Source organism: Phyllobates terribilis, unplaced genomic scaffold, assembly GCF_046119375.1.
Source record: "Phyllobates terribilis strain yellow unplaced genomic scaffold, ASM4611937v1 Scaffold_1100__1_contigs__length_419211, whole genome shotgun sequence".
Lineage (NCBI taxonomy): Eukaryota > Metazoa > Chordata > Amphibia > Anura > Dendrobatidae > Phyllobates > Phyllobates terribilis.
The window spans coordinates 210,157-232,258 of record NW_027363860.1 but is presented as its reverse complement, the minus strand read 5'-3'; the positions used below and the strand labels follow the sequence as shown (position 1 = coordinate 232,258).

Sequence of the window (22,102 nt, the reverse complement as noted above, 5' to 3'; positions counted from 1 at the left end):
TCAGGATCATCATATAATAGTCCTAAAGCAGAAAAAAAACTATCCACTGATCTGAAGCATGTATCACTAGGTTGCAAAGAAAAGGCCCACTCCTGAGGCTCTTTGCGCAAAAGTGACATTATGAACCCTACGCGCTGGGATTCATCCCCAGAGGACTTGGGTCTCAAACGAAAATACAATAAGCAAGCATTTTTAAATGAAAAAAATTCTCGATGTTCACCAAAAAATAAATCCGGCAAACATACCTTAGGCTCCAAGAAATATGCTCCAGGACAGTTACTCACGTGCTGACGGAGCTCGGCCACTTCCAGAGAGAGTCCCTGCAGGTGTTTAGCCAAATCCTGAACCGACACCATGATGGAACAAAAAAAATCTTTCCTTAGAGAATTTGCAGGCTGGACTTACTGTTATGTTCTGCTACCAAAGCTAAGGAAAGAGAGGAGATCTGTCCCTACTATAGGACTCAGCTGAATCCCTACGATGTAACAGGGAACCTGATCCTGCGATCAGACCTGCTAAAGTCCTAATCTAGTCTGTACGAAGACCTATAGATGTGGGGAAGGAATCCCTACAAGTACTAAGGACTGGAAGGAATATGGGACACCTCCTAACAGAAATAGTAGCAGACAGACGAACAAACAAAATAGATAGAACATAGAGGTCCGTAGACCAAGCAAACTAACAGAGATAGATACAGAGCACAGGCTAGCTAGAAAGTAGATATACAATGAAGTCCAGCAAAGCCAGAAGGGCGGAGCAGGATTAAATAGGCCAACAAGGTCATGTGACCAGCAAAGGAAAAAAAACCTAACAGCAAGGTTCTAACAGCAACAATAAAACATTGTTTTTCAACTTCCATGTTGCAATTTCAAAGAAGAAACAGAATAAACAGCATGTGCAGCAATAAAAGCATCCCTAAATAATACTTGGTTGCATCCCCTTTGGCATTGCTGACAGCCTCCAAACGTTTCTTGTAGCCATCTATAAGCTTCTTACACTTCCCAGCTGGAATTTTTTCCCACTCCTCCTTTGCAGTTTGTTCAAGCTCTTGAATGTTTGCAGGGATATTTTTCCCATTATCAGATTTCAGCTCACCCCAGATTTTTAATGGGGTTGAAGTCGGGACTCATTTCTGGCCATTTTAAAACAGTCCATCTTTTCTTTTTCAACCATTCCTGTGTACTTTTGGATGTTTGCTTTGGGTCATTGTCTTGCTGGAGGACCCATGACCAAGTTTTCTTATACTGGGTAGGACATTTCACTCTAAAATGTCTTGATAATTATCTGATTTCATGATTCCTGTGATAGGGTCAAGGCCTCCAATACCACAGCATTATGGATCCTCCACCATGCTAGACTGTTGGTAATGTGTTCTATTCCTTATAAGCTTCCCATTGCGCCATCTGTAAACAAACTGTTGCTTTGCATTGCCAAAAAGCTCTATTTTTGTTTCATCTGCCCACAGAACATTTTCCCAGAAGGATTGTGGTTTGTCAAGGTACTCTTTGGCAAAGATCGGTCGTTCCTTTTTATGCCTTTTCTTCAGCAATGGTTTCTTCCTTGCCCTTCGCCCATAAAGCTGTGCTTGGCTTAGTGTGCGGCGTATGTTACTTGTTGAAACCATGACCCCAGACCGTTCCAGGTTGGCCTTCAGGTCTATGGATGTTTGATGTGGTGTTTTTTTTCCACCATTCGCACCAACCTTCAAAGACATCTCGTCAATTTTCCTTTTTCCCCCACGAGAGAAAGAGAGGTTCTTGACGGTTTCATGCTTGGCAAACTATTTAATAACATTGCGCACTGTTGAAACTGGGATACCAAGGTCTTTGGAGATGGCCTTATATCCTTTGAAAGTCTTGTGTTTGTTAATAATAGCAGTTCTGATGTCCTCAGACAGCTCCATTGTCTTCACCATTGTGACAAAGGAACAGGGCCTACCATGTGGCTTTTTAAAACACTGAAGTCATCATTCATTGGCTAATTCATGTCACATGGGCACCAACAATTAATCACAGGTAAATCTCTTTTGTGATTTACCACAGGCGAGTCAAAATGTGTTTCCATACTAAATTAATGTAAAGGGTGGCAGTACCAGTGACACAGCAAGCTTTAGGTTTTCCTATTTTCCCTCCCATTGGTTTTTGCTTTAAATTATTGTTTATCATTTGCTCTTTTGTATTAAACACGAGTCTATATACAAAAATACTGTTCAATTGATTCATTTTTTTCAGGAGATATTCCACATTATGTACTTAAACTTCATGGGTGCCAATAATAATGAGCAGGACTGTAGGGGTCACAGGCATCAGTGCAGCAGGCAGTTGAAACACGCAGGAAATGCAGACAGATAGCAGAGGTACTGGAAGCCACAGGCAGAGAGGAGACATCCTCGTGAACGCAGACAGCAGATGCCATAGAATACTTTGAACAAGTAACAGAGGTTCTGGAAGCTGCAGGCATACAGAAGACATCCTGGAGACCAGAGACAGGGAGCTGTGCATAGACAAAGTAAAATTCTTAATACCAAGACACAGGGTGTGTTTCTTGGTAGGCCTTATATAGGCCTAGGAAGTTCAACACATGGGAGGACATCAGGATACTTGCAAAGCTCAACATGCAGAACAAGAAAGTTTAGCGCACCTGGGTTTTAGGAAGCAGAGTCCAGACCTGGGACAGGTGTGTAACACTGTTTTAAAGAAGGCCTTCCATGAAGTTTTTTTTTTTTTTTTTTAACTAAATCTGTGTATGTAGTGTAGTTTGTGTGTTAATATACTCACCTAAAGCCACCTTCTCTGGCCTCCAGCGCCATTCCGCTCCTATTCTCAGTGATGTTACTGCTCTGCAAGCTCTCCGGCTCACATTGAGCTCTGCGTGACACGGAAGTGGCTTTTACAATGTAAGACTATGGAGTGTCAGAATGCTTCCTTTATAAAAGAGAGTTCTGTCTCATACATAGAGATGGAATAAGCCGGAGAGTCTGAAGTATGGTGACGTCACTGAGAAGAGGAGCAGAACCGATCTGTAAGCTGAATACGGCAGAAGGTGGCGATTGGTGACATCACTGAGAAGAGGAGCAGAATGGAACTGGAAGCTGGGGAAGGTGGCGATAGTAGAGTATATTAATACACTCACACTACATTACATTCATATATACACACATTTAGTAAAAAAATTAACCGGAGTGCATCTTTAATATATACTGTATATGTAATGTATCAAGTTTCTAGAAAACTCATTCATGCAAATAAATGATTCCTTGTTTTTACAGCCTGTATTGCTCGATAGCACCAGCATTCTACCAGATAGGATCCTTCTGATGGACACATTTTTCCAGATCCTTATTGTAACGCAATGGACCCCTTTTATATACAACATAGGATGATTTCTTATTTATCCGGACAATTTGGTATTTTGTGGCGAACTCGTAATATGCCACTCATGGGTTAAGTTCTTACAATCTAGCTGGACACTATTTTGTATACCCATTGTTTCTAGAGTCTTGTTGATGTTGGTAATATTGACCTAGGTAATGCAATTATGAATTTAATCCTGTTAGAATGCCATTGTATTACCATGTGGATTGTTGACTCTATGTAAATTGCCTCAGCCATCATTGTTCTAATGTCATAACTTGCAAACCAAATGTCTCCTACTAGCATTCCATTGTAGGACTATATCAACCAGTATGTGGTTCTCCCTTGCCTGGACTGAAATACGACCAAAAATGGTTATATGGGACTTGAGATCCAGCCAATGAAAAGACAGTCTTCTTCCACCAATCGTGAAGTCCCCGGTATCCTGCAATGAGGGCTGAGGGTATATCAGGAGGACTGTTCAGTTGACCGGGAGATTTTTGCCTACTGCCCTCAGCCTAGGGATGTCGGTCCCGACTGCAGGTGCACTAGCTTGAAGACAGGCAGCTAATTTAGGATCTTCGGAATCAAATGGGAGAACAATGATCGCCTAGGACGGAACCCAGGTTGGGACATTTCGGTCACCTGGTTACAGACTTTGCCGTGCTGTCTCAGTTCCAAACTCCGGCATTATTTCTCTCTGGGCGGGTGCCTGCCAAAAGAAGGGGACCACTGGTTTGGAGTACATAGTCCTGGAAGATCTGAGATACTAAGAATCTAAAACCCTGGGGAGCCAGCGGAAGGGTGAGACTCTGTTGCCTGTTACAATTTGTGCTGTGCTGGTTATGTGTTATATGCTGTTAGTTGTTGGGGATCCAATAAAGCCTTAATATTGTGATTCCTTCACCCTGTGTTATCTGAGTAGTGTTCCGCCCACGGTTGAGGAGTTCGGGCGTTCAGTTGGGGATGAGCCCTGGTCCACGTTGTCTTTCTAAAGGCGGCTGGGCCAGTGGACGAGAGCACCCACTGACCCCGTGTCTTCACAATTGGTGGCAGCGGTGGGATACTACTCAGCCTGGTTTATCCAGGAGAGCTGCAGGGGACTGGTGTTCGTGGACACCGTCCAGGGGCTCAACAACCAGGGAGGCATATAAGCATATCCAGCAAGCCATAGGTGAGGCATTCAGGTTTCGGACACTGCCATGTCCAACCCCACCAGCTCAGCCATGGGACAAGGGCCGGAGAGGAGATACGACAGCAGCAGTAAATGGATGCTACAGGATATGTGCCAGAGACGAAATGTTGAATACAGAAGCGCTGACACCTGGGCGGCTTTGATCCAGAAATTGGTCGATTGGGAGATCCAGAATGAGGTGGAGGACTATGAGGACCCCGTCGACGTTGTACCCGAGGATGCCCACCATGTGCCTCATCCTGGGTCCCGTGACAATCTGGAAACCACCCATTCCCCAGCAGAACAAGCCAAGGAATGGTTGGCTGCCTTGGGGCCTGAAGCTTCAAGAGAAGAAAGGGCTGGTGTTTTACAAGCAGTGCTTGGAGCTCCAATTTCCTTACCACCAGTGCCCACCTCCACAATAGACCACCACCAAGGAAGTCATCTTCGCTACAGTGACATACCAGTGATGAATGAATCCAGCACGGAGATTGATTTACACTTGCAAAACTTTGAGGTGATGAGTATGCACAGGGTACCCACAGCTGAGTGGCCCAGATACCTGTGGACAAGTTTGCCTGGTCGGGCCCAGGAGGCTGTCCGATCACTTGGGCCTCAGGATTGCTTGGACTATGGAATTATTAAGGACAATCTGTTGACCTTTTTTGCCATAACCCATGAGAGATATCGCATTAAGTTCCGGACTATGCCTCGCCAGGGTGTCTCCTACGTTGAATTTGGCAGTCAGCTCCGACGACACTGTAACTGCTGGCTCGATGGTCGGTCTACCCACTCTGCTGCTGCCCACCGGGACATGATAGTACTCGAACAGCTTATGGAGAAGATGGACCCGGAAATACGAGAATGGGTGGCGGACCGGAAGCCTGACACCCCCGAGCAAGCAGCGCGATTGGCTGACGAATTTACAGCCAACCGACCCAGCTGGAGACCCAATAGACTCACTGATCCCAGGAGATTCCTCAACCATGGATCCCAGCGACCTCCAGACTCCCGTGCTGGACTAACTCACTATGCCACAGAAGCCCCAACAGGGAAAAGGCTTACCAACAGGGCCCGTGATTTGCCTAACCCACGACGCTGTTATACATGTGGGCGCCTTGGACACATGGCCAAAGAGTGTCTTCAAAACCGGGGCCCCATGCCTGGAGCCCGTCTGCCAGCTCAACCAGTCAACATATGCAGAGATGAACCAGCGAGGCCTGGAGGATACTACCCCCACGAAACACCAGCAGCTGAGGAGGTGATTTACCCGATCCACACCTTGCGGCAGTCGGACACCGTACACCAGCCAACCTCGATCGCCACATACAGACGGTTAAGGTTGGTGGAATACCGGCTCAGGGACTTCGAGACACTGGATCCTCAATCACCCTGGTTAGCCCAGATATTGTTCCCGCCGAACATCATTTACCAGGCCGCCAAGTGACCATCTCCCTTGCTGGGGGCCAGCGATCAAACATCCCTCTGGCACGAGTTGCAGTTGGACTGGGGAACTGACCAGGGAGAGGTTGAAGTGGGGCTCATGGACGGCCTCCCAACCCCTGTCCTTTTGGGAAACGACCTGGGACAAGGATTATCCAGCCAGTTCGTCACCGCCATCACCCGCAGCCAAGCCAAGAATCAACCGTGTGCAGATCTTTCTACCAACCCATCCGAGGATAACCCACCCCCGCCGTCTTCAGCCTCCTCTTCTGAGCCAACAAATGTGAGTACATCAAACCAAACTGTGGCCATTGACTGGGGGGAGATAGATCGTAAGGAATTCTACCAACTGATAGACCACACCCTAGAGAATATCCGTAGTGCGGCTGCCCAACCTGGGGGAGGAAATCAGGCGGAGGTGTATAGATGGGAAAGAGGCCTTTTATATTGGGAAAAGCCCGCATCCTGCCCAGAAAGACCTTGGACCCGTGTACATCAGCTTGTGGTACCCCAGCAATACCGACCTCAACTACTGCGCTTAGCTGATGATGTTCCCGCAGCTGGGCACATGGGGACCAAAAAGACCAGGGTCCGCCTGTTGCGTAGCTTTTTTGGCCAAGGGTCACTCAAGAAGTGAAGAACTACAGAGCCTCTTTTCCAGTGTGTCAACATATGGGCGGAGCCCCATTTCGGGCCCCACTCCAACCCATGCCTTTGATAGGGGAGCCGTTCCAGAGAATTGCCATTGATTTAGTAGGCCCCTTAGCCATCCCCAGCCGCAGCGGGAAAAGATTCATCCTCACCCTGGTAGACTTTGCCACCCGCTACCCAGAAGCCACTGCCTTGACTTCCATAGATGCAGAACATGTGGCTCAAGCTTTACTGGACATCTTTAGCCGAGTAGGGTTTCCACAGGAAGTATTAACTGACCAGGGGCCACAGTTCCAAAGCAAACTGATTCAGACCCTCTGGGAGAAACATGGAGTCCGCCCCATGCGCACAACCCCCTATCATCCTGAAACGAATGGATTGTGTGAGCGCTTCAATGGAACCCTGAAACAGCTCATTAGCCATTATGTAGAGGCCAAGGGAGGGGACTGGGAGAAAAACCTGCAGCAGCTCCTTTTTGCTTACCGGGAGGTGCCACAGGACTCCACTGGGTTCTCCCCTTTCGAATTGCTGTACGGCCGAAAAGTACGGGGCCCCTTAGAGCTGGTACGAGAAAGTTGGGAGGGCACCTTCCCCACAGAAGAGGTTCCCATCCTAGATTATGTTCAAAAATTTAGGGAAAGGATGAGGCACCTCATGGCATTAGCCCACGGGAACTTAGAAGCGGCTCAGGAAAGGCAAAAACAATGTTATGACCGTGCTGCCCGACTCCGAAAATTTGCCTGTGGACAGAAGGTCCTAGTACTCGTACCGGTACGAAAAAACAAACTGCAAGTCATGTGGGCGGGTCCATTTACCATTACCAGGAAATGTGGCAATACTAACTACACCGTGGCCTTGGACTGAGCAGGGGTTCGTGAGCGTACCTACCATGTTAACAGGCTAAAAGCTTATGAGGAGAGAGAGGTCACCAACTTAGCAGTTTTTTGTCCCGATTTAGATGACCCTGATATACACCAGATCCCAGACCTATTAGTGGACTTCAAAAGGGACATGGGGGTAAAAGATGTATCACTGGGGGAACAGCTGTGTCCATCACAGAAGCAACAGTTATCAGACGTACTCAGCCCCTATGAATCCCTGTTCACGAGCTTGCCTGGTCGAACACCTCTGGTCCGGCATCATGTCAACACAGGGGTATCCACTCCACTACGCCAACCTGCCTACCGAGTGACACCACCGGTGTTGACAATGATGAAGGCCGAGGTGGATGACATGTTAAACATGGGAGTCATAGTCCCCTCCCAAAGCCCATGGGCTGCCAGTGCTGTGCTGGTGCCAAAAAAGGACAAGAGTACTCGTTTCTGTGTGGACTATAGACGGCTCAATGAGATCACAGTTACAGATGCCTACCCCATGCCCAGGGTGGATGAACTACTAGATCGGTTGGAGGGATCTCGGTTTATATCCACCCTTGATCTGAGCAAGGGATACTGGCAGATCCCACTCACAAGAGAGGCTCAATAGAAATCAGCTTTCATAACCCCTTTTGGCCTATATGAGTTCACCAGCATGCCTTTTGGGATGAAGAATGCCCCGGCTACCTTCCAAAGGATGGTGGACCATTTACTAGAGGGATGTCAGGGGTATGCCCAGGCCTATTTGGATGACATCGCTATCTTCAGCGACACCTGGGAAGAGCATCTTCAGAACGTGTCCCAGGTGCTGCAAAGGGTAGCCAAAGCCCAGCTCACCATCCGACCTGACAAATGCCAAATGGGGATGGCCGAGGTGTTATACCTGGGACATCGGGTGGGAAGTGGGTGCATTCGTCCAGAACCAGCAAAGGTAGAAGCAATTACCCAGTGGCCGCGCCCAGTCAACCATAAACAGGTCCGCGCATTTTTGGGCACCGCAAACTATTATAGAAAATTTATCCCCAATTACAGCACTGTAGCGAAACCGCTCACCGACCTCACAACGAAAAAATATGCCCGCAACCTTATCTGGACCCCAGAATGTGAAGTTACGATCCTCCAGTTGAAAGACCGGCTAGCCCAGAGCCCAGTTCTGACTGCGCCTGACTTCCAACGTAGGTTCATTGTCCAAACCGATGCATCAGACACAGGACTAGGAGCGGTACTTAGCCAAGTGGGGGCTGACGGCGAGGAACATCCGATAGTTTCTCTCTCCCGGAAACTGTTGGACTGAGAGAGGGCCTACGCCACCATAGAAAAGGAATGCCTGGCCATAGTCTGGGCCCTAATAAAAATGGCAGCCCTACCATTTTGGCAATGAATTTATAGTCCTCACTGACCACAATCCATTGAGTTGGCTAAACCGCACTGCTGGGGACAACGGGCGATTGCTTAGGTGGAGTCTGGCGTTACAATCCTACAATTTCTCCATTGCACATAAACAAGGCAAGAACCATGGAACTGCGGATGGACTGTCCCGACAGGTGGAGAAGGATGATCGGAAGCCTATCATGTCTGGCTAAATAAGAAGGGGGAGGAATGTAACGCAATGGACCCCTTTTATATACAACATAGGATGATTTCTTATTTATCCGGACAATTTGGTATTTTGTGGCGAACTCTTAATATGCCACTCATGGGTTAAGTTCTTACAATCTAGCTGGACACTATTTTGTATACCCATTGTTTCTAGAGTCTTGTTGATGTTGGTAATATTGACCTAGGTAATGCAATTATGAATTTAATCCTGTTAGAATGCCATTGTATTACCATGTGGATTGTTGACTCTATGTAAATTGCCTCAGCCACCATTGTTCTAATGTCATAACTTGCAAACCAAATGTCTCCTACTAGCATTCCATTGTAAGACTATATCAACCAGTATGTGGCTCTCCCTTGCCTGCACTGAAATACGACCAAAAATGGTTATATGGGACTTGAGATCCAGCCAATGAAAAGACAATCTTATTCCACCAATTGTGAAGTCCCCGGTATCCTGCAATGAGGGCTGAGGGTATATCAGGAGGACTGTTCAGTTGACCGGGAGATTTTTGCCTACTGCCCTCAGCCTAGGAATGTCGGTCCCGACAGCAGGTGCACTAGATTGAAGACAGACAGCTAATTTAGGATCTTCGGAATCGAATGGGAGAACAATGACCGCCTAGGACGCAACCCAGGTTGGGACATTTCGGTCACCTGGTTACAGACTTTGCCGTGCTGTCTCAGTTCCAAACTCCGGCATTATTTCTCTCTGGGTGGGTGCCTGCCAAAAGAAGGGGACCACTGGTTTGGAGTACATAGTCCTGGAAGATCTGAGATACGAAGAATCTAAAACCCTGGGGAGCCAGCGGAAGGGTGAGATGCTGTTGCCTGTTACAATTTGTGCTGTGCTGGTTATGTGTTATATGCTGTTAGTTGTTGGGGATCCAATAAAGCCTTAACGGTTGTGTTGTGTTCCGCGCACGGTTGAGGAGTTCGGGCGTTCAGTTGGGGATGAGCCCTGGTCCATGTTGTCTTTCTAAAGGCGGCTGGGCCAGTGGACGAGAGCACCCACTGACCCTGTGTCTTCACACTTATTTATCATGGTGAGGTAAGTTTGACTCTTGTCATATGCACTAATGGAATATTTTTGCATTTATCAGTTTTGTGTTTAATTCATATTGTTAATATTTTTAGTTATCTCCTTGTCCTGGTTTAATCTAGACTATTGCACAGTGGAGGAAAGCAGGCTATCAAGATATGCCTGAGTATGAGAATTTCCGACATTTGCTTCAGGCCCCTGTTGATGATGGACAGGAGATCCTTTACTCTCGTTTCCCCATGCCTCGTTACGTTGATACAGAACATGGAGGAAGCCAAGTAAGTGCTGATATAAATATAAGGCTTTAACAGGGAGAAATACACTAAAATGAGTTGTCTGGGCACATGATATTAATGATCATAGAAGGGTGGGTGGTCCAACTTAAGGCACCCCCACCGATCAGCTCTTACAAGGTCAGGCCGAAGCCAGATGTAGACATAGAAAGGAGTTGAACATATCAACTACATTCAATGTGTAGAACGTGCTTTGAGGTTCTGAAGATAAATTCCTAGTAGCTGATAACAGCTGATTACTGGGGGTGCTGGAAAGTGGACCCCCATCCTTCTGATATGGAGGACCTATTCATAGATGAGCAATACCATATTCCCAGACATCTCCTTTAAGGACATACAGTCATCTAAGTTTTCATAACATTGTAAAGGCAGTCACATTGCATGGGCAATTACTCCTCACTCTATACCAGGATCAGGCCCCTACTTTTTCATAGCCTACTTTTGATATCATTTTCATTGCTGAAGTGCAAGGCGAGGGGTGGCGATGCCATCACTTAGTGTGCGTTATGGGGATGTTCACAGAGACTTTCTGTGTTGCAGAAAAATCCAGTATGTTTTTTTTTTTTTTTTTTTTTTTTTAGAGAAATCAATATTCCATGTATTTTTTTGGATAAGATTTTCAGATCTAACTCAGTTTTTGAAGTGATTTGAAGATAGTTTTAAGCGTTTTTCCAAGGTTCCTACATGTTTTTTGCATCCTTTTGACTTGACAATGTCAGGTTTGGAGTGGATTTTGACAGCTGTATGAAGCGCATAGTCTGCAGCTATCATTGCGTCCAGGATAAAAGCGGGACTCACCGAAAGAGAATAGACCACAATTCCAGCCTCTGTTGCTTCACTGCAGCCTCCAGTCTCCATCTGGACCGTGTTGGTAAAGAGGCCTTCAAGAAACAATGTCACATTGGTCCTACTCCAAGGATTGATGTAAGTTGTGGGGTGGCATAATGTGTCTTCATGCTCCTGCCACACTTCTTGTGGGATTTTGGACATTGTAAATCTGCTCCTCTATCCATTTACACAATGACCTTGATGGACCAACATACAGTACATGATATGGCTTCACTGTTTATCAGGTAGACAATGAACTTACTAGCACAATTTTCAGATGAATCTATATGGCATCCATATGGCATTCACATATGAGCAGTACTGTTTTGTGTACTTAAGCCTCAAAATTGTTTTATTACAATTGTATTTTCTTACACAATTAAAAAAAGGAACCTGTTGCTTGGAGACACATTATTGCTGATTGTTAAACCTCTTTTGGATACAAATTTACAGCCATTTTCTATATTTGTGTAAGGACAGGATCTGTATGTAAAATCAAGAAATGTTTCCTAATTACATCCACTACCTGATAGTAGTTACAACTATATTGTGTCAGAAAAAAACACTGTTTTATTTCCTTTATAATTCTTAAGACTCCAATCCCTATAACGGTCACAAGTACTGTGTCTTATTTTTGGAATCATTCACCTGTTTTGCTGGAGCAAGGATTTTTTTCAGAATATCCATGTGCTCCCGGCCAGGAATCAATCCCAGCACATTCCGATTCACAAATGTCAGAATTTGTATAAAATACACAAACTTGTATATATTCTCCTACTGGAAGATTGCATAAAACATCATCTACGTGACAACTGGTGCCGGCAAAAAGCCGGGTCCCACTGTCTGTTCTTCTCTGATGGCACTGCTGGACATCTTCAGATTTTGAAGGGATATAAGCAATCATAATGTGTTTTTCACCTGCTACACTAAGTTTTCTAGGCTGACCACTGCGCCTATGGTGACCAAATTCTTGGTGCTTCTTCAAAAGAGCTTGATCCGCACATTCTTAAATCTGACTCTTTTGAAATCTTTGCCTGGGAGAGATCTTAAGTACAAAGCAAGGCGAGGGGAGAAGGGTGCCATCACTTAGTTTGCATTAAATAGGTTGTCCACTACATTAACATTGATGGCCTACCCTTAGGGTAGGTCATCAATGTCTGATCGGCCAAGGTCCGACACCCGGCAGCCCTGCCGATCAGTTATCGGTGGCAGCGATGGCCGCCGGCCGGATGTACTCACTTGCCAAGCTTCACCATCTACTTGTAGTGGCTGCTGCAGGGTTCTGCATATCCTCCTCCTATTCAAATCAATAGGAGGCAGATGTGCAGTACAAGCACCAGTCATGACAAGTAGATGGAGCAGCTCTGCAAGTGAGTACTTCTGGCTGGCGGCCATCGCCACCCACCACTAACAGCTGATCGGTGGGGGAGCCAGGTGTTGGTCCCGTGTCGGATCTGACATTGATGACCTATTCTTAGGATGTAAAATTAGTGGACAACCTCTTTAAGGGTTGCTGATGCAGTATAATTACCTTGTGTCTTGTTGCTGTGTTCAATCTTACTATGGTGTATGACCTGTGACATGAAACTGTTTTCCACAACCTCACCTTTGTTGGCTATTCCTCACCCAGTGTTAAGACTCTTATACAGCTATCTCTGTTTCAGTTAATGATTTTCTTTCACCCTATACATAGAAAGTATGATCATTATCACCTGTTTGGTATAATTGGTTAGTTATACAATTAACTATAATCCTTCAAAACTTCTGATTTTGTGCATGTGTATTTAGAAGAATTGATATTGTTTTGAAGGTAAAGGGCGGTGACACCAAATAATCATTTCATTTTAAGTTTATTCACTTTACATTGTGTTAATTGATAAAAATAAACTATTAACATTTCTATTTTTGAAAGCCTCTTACTTTGAAGCTTTTTTCCATGATTGGCTAAAACTTGTGTACAGCAAAAGTTTGGGTTTTATATACACGTGATCAAGATTTACATATAATGTGACCACAATGATATAATCCTTTGATGTGTAGCTATGTTTTTATTCTGTTGTGGTTTACAAATAGACTAGGAGAAGGGATGAAATTAATAGTAGGTATCTTATTTAACCCATTCACCCCAAAGCCTGATTTCATCTTATTGACCAAGCCAAATGTTTCAGTTCTGACCACTGTCACTTCATGAGTTAATGATCTGGAACGCTTCAACAGATCCCGGTGATTCTGAGACTTTTTTTGTGACACATTGTACTTCATGCTAGTGGTAAATTTAGGTTGATATGATTTGCATTTATTTATTTTAAAATAATTAAATTTGATGACAATTTTGAAAAATTAGCAATTTTCGAAATTTGAATCTTTATGCCCTAAAAACAGATAGTGATAGCACTAAAAATAATTAATAAATAATATTTCCCACATGTCCACTTTACATCAGCATCATTTTTGAAACATAACTCTTCTAACTTCCCAACAAAGAAAAAAATTAAGAGTTAATCAGCAATTCCCCCCCCCAAAAAATTAACAAAACCATTTTCTTTTGAGAGACCACATCATATTTGACGTGCCTGTCTTTTTTAGAGCCCACATCACCCCCGTGCCTGTCATCATCCTCCTGTGAATGCCGGCCCGTGGTAGATTTCTGCTATACACAGCAGTATATACAGCCCTTCTATGTATAGCGCAGCCGATCGGACGATCGCAGCTTCACGATTCCTAAGGGAAATATTAAATAAAGTAAAAAAAAAGTTTTAAAGAATATAAAACAAAAGTTCAAATCACCCCCGCTTTACCCCATTAAAAATAAAAGAAAGAAAAAATACACAAATTTGGTATCACTACGTTCAGAAATGTCCTATCTATCAAAATATAACAAAATAATCTGATAGGTAAACGGCGTAACGGGAAAAAAGCTCAAAACGCAACACAACATTGTGATTCTATGTACAAACAATGACCAACATATCTTAAAGAAACAATGGCGGAGACCCCGGTAAATCCAGGATCAGACAGAGTAGACTACTCATATAGCATCTAGAACAGAAAAGACCATGAGTACAAAATGGCACAAAAAGTTAATAGAGGAGACACCTTTGCCACCTGTCCCCCGCGTCCCCCTGGACCCCATATACAATTGTGATAAGCATCTGGTGAACCTGGGTTTGGGTTATACATTTTTCTGCGCTCCACTTGGAATATATAGCCTTATTCTAGCCAGTATATCTCTGGAAAGATACCGCACTATGTATATGGACTCTTTGTAGCTGGGGTATGATATGCCCTTGCAGGTGGACTGCGTTTTTCTTCCAGCACATTGCACTTTCTTGTCATGCATTATATTTATATTATGGATATACTAATGGAAGTTAGTTACAGATTGACTAAATAAAACTGTAACTTTTTATGCCATTTTGTACCCAGGTTTTTTTTCTGTTCTAAAAACAATATTGTAATTAGTCATGGCAATATTTTATTAAAGCTCAGGTCTCAAAAAATAAGCCCTCACCCAGCCCCATATCCTGAAAAATGAAAACGTTATAGGTCTCGGAAAATGGCCCGTGTCATTTGATTTCCTTCCTCAGGGCAGGGACACACGGGCCGTATAACTCGTGCGATGATGATCGCATTGCACTGAATGGACTGACCTGAGTATGACAGCATGATGGATTTCTATGTAGCTGTCAAGCTTAGGTCAGGAGCGGTGCCGGCCAGTACGAGGTTTACCATGCCATCCTCGGATGTGAAATACGGCAGTGTGTCCCTGCCCTTACTGTGCTACTGGCCCCTATTTAAATGGGTTTTTGTACACAATTGTACTTGGGTGCCATCTAGTGGCTATACCATATTACTACATTCAGATCTTTTGAATGAATTTTTATTTGTGGATGACTAACTTTAAGCCATCAATTTTACTAAATCTTCTTTTGCTACCCCATTACCTATGACATTTAGGTGTCTTTCACGTTATCACATTTTTTGTGTCCTCACCATGTGACCTACTACTAATTTTTGGTCTGATTACTTATTGTAATGTTGCCTATTAATTCTTTTGACTTTTTCAATAAAATTACATTTTTAATTAAATAGGCTTTTTTTACTATTTCATATATATTTTGAGGTCAACATACTCCATTTTTCGTCTTTTTGTTTCCTAACTGTATTGGGAGTTCTCCATCTACTTTTTGGGATTATGGTCCCTGGTATTGTCCATATTTCTGGAATTTTTATATTCAGTACATGTTTGGTATCTATGCACTCGTATTGACCTAGAGAAGTAAATTGCCAGATCAGTTTTACCATATATTGAACATGGTAAATAAAAAAAAGCAAAAAACATTGTGGAGGTGCAATTTCACTGCACTTGGAATTGTTTTCCCTGTTTTCCAGTACACTATGTGGCAGAATAAAAGTTAAAAAAAAGTTATGGCTCCTGGAAGAAAGGGAGGATAAAACGAAAACGGAAAATCGCCAGGGGGTGAATGGGTTAAAATAAAATGGTGCTGCCGGCTCTCATCTTTTACAGTGATCGTCCCCCTGATTTGCTGCTCTAGACCACATATAGCTCTATATTAGGGGAAAAAACCCTTCCCTGCCTCCACATATGGCACTAGGGGCATTTTTTTAAATTAAAATAAAAAATTGTTACATTTGCAGGAAGCAGAGAATTACAGGATCCGACTATCTATAATAATTCAGGTTTTATCGCCACCACAACTCAGTTTGTAGGTCAGTTTGTAGGTCGGTTTGGGGGATGGGGGATGGTTAATTAAGTTGGGGAAAGAGGTGACAGAACGGCCAGTGATGAGCAATATAATGAATAATATCTTGTGAATGGATAACAAAAAACTGTCTATATATGTAAGAATCGTGTAGAACATGAAAGAAGGAAGCAAGGCGAACATCTTCCTCCTGATTGCTAGACATGTATATTATTATCTGACCCACGCTTTGTGTTTTAACTTGACACTTTTTCACAGATAATGATACCCAAGAAAACACATGATTATAAAATACTATATTGGACTTCTAATCTACTTTTGTTTTATTTTCCAGGCACGCTTTCTGCTTTCTCATAAGTGAACCCTTCCCAGACTCATAGCAATATGTATGGCTGGGGACAGGTCAGTATTTATGCAGATCTGTGATTTTTTTTATTCGTCCAGTGAATAATATTTTAGTGTATTAAAGGGAACCTGTGAGCTGATACATGCTGCCCACCGCCCCGGCAGCACGAGTCCCAGACCAGCTACTGCACTACAAACATATGTTTTACTCTAAAAGAATAACATAGTATAAAACATGGCCGAGGACAAGGTGATTAGTCCAAGAGGCATGTCCTCTCAGGTTTCTCTGGCTAGATTGACAGGTCTATTCTGCATCACGTCAGTCTTGTAAGGTAGGCGGTTTTGGCAGCATGAATCAGCTGACAAGTTCCCTTTAACAGGTATTTTCACCAGACATTGATGGCATGTCCACAGGACCTTCAACTATCTCTGTAATGGGAACCCCTCTTCCTGCCTGGCGGGGGCAGCTCATAGGCATCACATGAAGGTTAAGAATAAATAAAGAGATGTCTGCACATGTCGAGCATGCTTGTGGATAAGCAATAAGGCTTGGGTAGATGGCGATTTTGCCCACTGCACGGGTCATATGGCCAAATTTTGCTTTGTGCAGCTGCTAAATTGCAGCATAATGTGGATGTACCACAACTAACAAATCACAAAAAATCCAACTGGTCCTTACTATTAGCTTGATAGAGTAGTCTTGTCGCAGTACAGCCACACTCACCGGCATTATGCTGCAGAGTAGAATATTTGGCCGCTCAATCTGTGTCATGGAAAAAGACTGTCTAGCCACAGCTTTACTGTCTAGAGTGAGAATCTCTTTTTAAATAATGTTACATATAGCAAAATTTCTGCAACAATGAGTAAAGTGAAAGGAATGCTATGTTTGTAATTACTTTTTTTATTTTATTTTTTGATATATATAAAGAGTAATAGCTAAGCTTTAGTTAAAGAAGCACTCCTCCTCCTCCCTTCAAAATTTCTATCCTCTTAATATATTACAATCATCATATTATATAGCACTGTGCACTTACGATTGCTCATTTTGCCTTTTTACCCAGTTAATTCTACTCTTTTCTCTGCTCTATGACAATAGCAGGAAGTCTCTTGTCCCTGCAGGACTCCTTCCCCTCTTCAGCTCCTGACCCAGCTGATCCCTTCTCTGTCCAGGGACTTTTGCAGTGACTCATGACTTATGCAGGGAAAATTGACCTCCTGTTTCTACATAGACCTTAGAAGGATTCAGCTAGCCAGATTTTAATCACATGATGCCATAGACCTAATGGAAAGGAGAAGAATTAACTGGGTAGAAAGGCAAAATGAGCAATTGTAAGTACACAGTGCTATAAAATATGACGATTGTAATATATTAAGAGGATAAAAACTTTGAAGGGAGGAGGAGGAGTGCTTCTTAAATAAAGCTTAATATCCAACTGCCATTTCAGTAAAATTTTCGGTGGCATGTCTGTTTTTGATTTCAGCTATTTCTAGCTCGTCCCTCCTCCTTCCCTTTTTTATGGAAAATAAAATGACGGTTCCCCTTTAAGAAAAGGTTAGATAAGTTGAAAAGGTTGTCCGGGACTTTAACATTAGAGACTTACCCTTAGAATACAGGTCATCATTGTCTGATTGTTGTGGTGCGGCACCGCTGCCTATTAAAGAAGTTGTCCACTACTTTTTATGAACCTCCAATGTATCCCCCCGGGGCACAGAAGTGTTTTTGTAAATACCTTTTCTGCCTGTGAGTGGCGCTATCGCTGGCCGCTCAGAGGGATCACGTGACCCGTCACTGATGTCACGTCAAGTGAGGCATGACATCAGTGACGCGTTCTCCGCGGTGGACGCTGGGCGGATTACCCAGCATGTCACACCCAGTATCCACCGCGCGCTTTCCCAATGAATGGGGAGAGGCAGAGCGCGCGGTGGATGCCGGCTGTGACGTGCTGGGTAACCCCGCCCACAACCCAGCAGCCACCAGTGGAACGCGGAAGTGGGACCTTCGGCTGCAGTCTGGACTTGTCGTGACGTCAGCGGATGTCAGCGCCGGCTGCAGCCGGGGGTCACGTGATGCCTGTGAGCGGCCAGTGATAGCGCCGCTCACAGGCAGAAAAAGCACCACAAGGTATTTAGAGAAATACTTTTGGGCCCTGGGGGAATACATTGGGGGATCATATAAAGTAGTGGACAACCCCTTTAAAGTGTTTATTCAGGACTTAGTTTTTAAACCCATAGTAAAAAAAAAACAAAAACAGGCAGATAGTTGCTCACTACTTGGCTGTTCTACCCGGCATTGGCACAGAGCGATCACTGACTGCTCCTGGTGGAAATTCAGTTCCTCAACTTCAAAAGAGCATTTTTCCCTCTTCCGCACTGTTGACAGGGCGTGACTGGTGACGTCATACTGATCGATAGCTGGCTCCCTGCAATTAGGCAGAGGGGAGCCGGATGTCAATCAGCATTATGTGGGCAGTCACGTTCTGTCAACAGAACAGAGTGAAAAAGAAGCCGCTGCTCTGTCAACGTGACATCAGGGGAAGCTGCTGAATAACCGGTAGGAGCGGTGTGTGACTGCTCTGTTCTGGCAGAGATAAGCACCGGGCACAAGAGGCCGCTAGGTAGCTCCTACCTGTCTGTTAATTTTTAGGCCCATAGTTAAAAAAAAAATAGTCTTGGATAAACCCTTTAACTGTCCCCATTGGAATTAATTGGGGCGGATGTGCAGTACCTGACTGAGGCCATTATTCCATTGACAGAGCTGAGCAGTACCGGCCGCTGCCAATGTTGAGAACAGCTGATCGGCGTGGGTGCCAGGTAATAAATGACCTATTCTAAGGATAGGCCATTAATGTTAAAGTCCCGGACACCCCCTCTAAGGTTAAAGCAAATTTCTAAGCATATGAGAAATTGAGAGAGATTTCTTGAATCGTGACAGTGTTCAATGTGCATTTACTGTTACGTATCCGGGTGGTAGAACCTCTGTGCTGCGGTGCAAGGAGGGGCCAGAGGGGCGTGACTAAGTATCAACTCGGTCCGACCAAGGTCGCACGGCGGCTCAGTCAAATCCGTGAACCAGGGAGGAACAGAGCAGAGGGAACAGGTGCCACTCTGGGACCGACCTTGTATGAGAGCAGGTGACTCCCACAGGTGAGAAGGCAGGAACTGACCGGTACAGCGGATGAGCTTCGGCTGGCAGGCTGACCGCTGGTCCGGGTAGACAAGCAGGCTGATTAGGCAGATAGATAGTCAGGCGAGTGTTTTGAGTAGGCAAGCTGGCGGCACAACTGATAGCTGGCTGGTGCTTCCAGGTAAGCGGGCTGGCAGGCACGGCAGGTAACAGGCGGGTGCTTCCAGGTAAGCGGGCAGGCACGGCAGGTGCTTCCAGGTAAGCAGGCGGGCAGAGCCCATAGACAGACTGGCGGACTGGACTGTAGACAGACTGTCGGGCTGAAGAGAAGACAGGCTAGCGGACTGAGCAGAAGATCAGACTGGTGAACAGGCCTGATTTACAGAGGATCTGGGGGCTGAAGCAAAGTAAGAATCACAAAGCAACAACCTTGCACGGGCACCTCCATATTGGAGGAGGTGCCTCTTTGTAGCATCGGCGTCTCTACCCACTGCTAGGCAGAGACACCGTCCCTCTCATCTTCCCGCTCCTGGCGCGGCGTCCTCCAGCGCTCCCCTCCTCGCTGCTGCCGGCGCGCGCTCCTTCCCGGGCACTGTGCTTAGGGCGCGTGCGCGCGCGCTCCCCCTCTCTTAAATGGACCGTGCGCGCCGTCCTAAGGAGTCCCCGGCCAATTGCCGGAGGACCTCCCATATATAAAGCACCTCCTCCAAAATGGAGGTGCCCGAGCAAAGTTGTTGCACAGTATATTACCTCTGCTTCAGCCCTCAGGTCCTGTTGCCAGCCTGACTTCTGTTCCAGTCCGCCAGCCTTCCTACTCTCCAGCCCGACAGTCTGCCTTCCGCTCTACCCGCCAGTCTGTCTATGGGCAAGCCCGCCTGCCTACCAGGAAGCACCTGCCAGTTACCTGCCTGCTACCTGCCGTGCCTAATAGCCTGCTCACCTGGGAGCACTCGCCTGTTACCTGCTAGCCTACCTGGAGGCTCTTGCTGTCACTTGCTGTGACCACCCGTCGGCTAAACCTAGAGACTTCTGCCTGCTTGGCAGTCACTTGCCGTGACCACCTGATAGCCTACCTGGAGGCTCCTGCTGTCACTTGCCGTGACCACCCGTCTGCTAACCCAGAGACTTCAGCCTGCTCTGCCATCACGTGCCGTGACCACCTGTCAGCTAACTCAGAGACTTCTGCCTGCTTGCTGTGTCCATCCGTCATACCGGTCAGTCTCAGCCATCTGACCCGTGGGAGCCACCTGCTCTCTACAAGGTCGTCCCCAGAGTAGCACCTGGTCCCTCTGCTTGGATCCTCCCTGGTCACGGAGTCGTTAGCCGCCGTCCGACCAGGGTCGGTTCAGGTTGATACCTAGTTACGCCCCTCTGGGTCCCTCCTTGCACCTCGGCACAGAGGTTCCACCACCCGGACCCGTTACACTCTTATAGGGAAAGCCCTCTGGTGATTGGCCGGGGACTTTTTAGGACGTCGCTCGCGGCCTCTTTAAGAGGGAGGGAGCGTGCGCGCCCTAAGCACAGAGCCAGGGAAGCTGTGTGCACCAGCAGCAGCTGCAGGGAGGCCGGAAGACGCTGGAGCAGGACCGCGGCGGTAAGGGGGACGGCGTCTCTGCCTGGCAGGGGGCAGAGACGCTGATGCTACATTTACATTTCCAATGCCAATAGTCACACATTTGTTCTATTGAGAGAAACAGAACAGCTTGTGGCTGCAAGTGTGCCATTTTTGTGATCAACCATTTGTATTGGCTTTCTGCAATGTGCAGTCACACAGTGACTGCAGAAATTTCTCTTGAGCCTGGAAAATGCCATTAAGCTTCAGTTCAGTTCAGTAAAAATTATTTTTAAAATGTACTATACATGCTACATGTAATTATTTCTGTCAATACATTATATGGATGCTTTTTACAAAATGATATATTCTTAAATAAATTTCATTGCAGAAAACTGGGGCCCCTATTCTCACAGATGATGTCAGTTTACAAGTTTTTATGGATCACCTGAAGAAATTAGCGGTTTCCAGTGCAGCCTAGATGTTTAAAAAGACATTATGGAGCAATCTTTGTTGATACACTCCTGCATTACATTGGATAATGATACGTTTTAATAAATCTATATAGGCGATATACCTTTAGATATCTTTTTTATTGCACGATTCAACCTTTAAATCAGAAAACTGTCTTTCCCACAGTATGATCTTGTAAAGCGACTCATTAACAACCGTAACGAATACTTTTACAATGCCAAAAAAGGAGTCAAATATATTATACTTTAGAGGATACAAAGACCAATTGCTTTTATAACAAAACAAGATCAACATAATTAGACTTGGGTTTATTACCCTGAAATGAACGGTCTTTCTTTTATCTTCTTTGCAACAGCCCTGTTCGTTGTAGTTTCAGTTTAACAATTTGCTTCATTCTGATTGTTTTTCTGCTAAATGTCTGATTTGGATTAGTTCTGTAGTGACCACCTATCATCCCGCTTTATTATTCCTTTTTCCTATAAGAATAAACACTTGCCACAATGGGACATTTCTGTTCTATTAATGATCAGAGCTCTTATTGCCATAATGAGCTTTCTTTAAAATTATAGAAAGTTGCTGCGGCATCCTTGGGAGATTGAAAAGTTATTCTGTATTAAATGGTGCC

The 22,102-nt window shown here is 45.1% G+C and overlaps 1 pseudogene; it reads left to right on the top strand.

Moving 5' to 3' along the window:
- Positions 1-21,484, top strand: part of LOC141243034 (protein transport protein Sec23A-like) — a 38,509-nt pseudogene extending 17,025 nt beyond the window's left edge.
- Positions 21,485-22,102: the final 618 nt, after the last annotated feature.